We start from the raw sequence: 1171 nt of genomic DNA, 5'->3' as shown, positions 1-1171 counted from the left end.
CATTGGGTGTCCGAACAGTTGGAGAGGATTTGAGTCCATTTGAATGATCCATTAGTTAGGGATCTCTAGTAGACATACATAAGAAGGTGGACTTGGGGAGGTGCCACTCTTGGCTTGATGGCAAGGCCGCAGCTATTGATAGTGGAGATTTAAAGATAGTCTCCGCAGAGAATTAAGTTGTTCAGTTGGTTAAGTGTCTCTCCCATTGGAGCATGCCTAGGTGTTGGTCTTGAGTTTGTATCCTCCTTGCATTTGTATTGCTAGTTGCTATTGTTATTTTCCTTAGGTCACACCTCTTGCACATAAATCTACCCCTAGCTGTCCTCTTGGGACACTATCCTAGTGGCATGGGCCCCTCCATGTCAAGAATGACCAAATAACAAAAAATAGAAAGAGGGGGCGGTTAAGCAGTATATATAATACACGTGCAAATGCACGTGGGATGCACGTGGGGTAGTCTCTTACTTAAATATATTTTTTTGGTACATCTCTCTCCATATTTACCTTTGTAAATATCTCTATAATTATTCCCTCTCTCCCCATTCTCCACAATTATCTCTCTCCATATTTAAATCTCCTTATAATTATTTAAAAAAAAATCCCACTCATCTTCTCAAGTTTCTCTCTCCCCACTGTCCATGATAATTGTTCATCGTGATCCTTTTTAGTACTTGATAATTACTTCCCCCCTTTCTGCTCCATTTTTTTTATTATTAATTTTTTTTTCTCTTCCATTTCGAGGCCTTTTTTGGTCTGTTGGAAAGTTTTTTTTTGGTAGAGGTGATCAAAGGATTTACCTTTGTAAATATCTCCATAATTATTCCCTCCTTCCCCATTCTCCATAATTCTCTCTCTCTCTCTCTCCCCATATTTAAATCTCTCTATAATTATTAAAAAAAAAAACACACACACACACTCATCCTTTCACGTTTCTCTCTCCCCACTCTCCAAAATTATTCACTCTCTCCCCACTCTCCAAAATTATCTCTATTTCTTTGTCCATATTTATCTTTGTAAATCTCCCTATTTTTTCTCCCCCACGATTCGTGAAATGAAAACCATGCCTATTGTGGGTTATTATGTGTTATTTTTATTTTTTATCCTTTTTAATACTCAATAATAATAATTAGTGATTACTTCTCCCTTTCTGCTCCACCTCTTTTTTTTTTTT

This window comes from Macadamia integrifolia, chromosome 12, assembly GCF_013358625.1.
Source record: "Macadamia integrifolia cultivar HAES 741 chromosome 12, SCU_Mint_v3, whole genome shotgun sequence".
NCBI classification, from domain to species: Eukaryota; Viridiplantae; Streptophyta; class Magnoliopsida; order Proteales; family Proteaceae; genus Macadamia; species Macadamia integrifolia.
This window is presented reverse-complemented; position numbering follows the sequence as displayed.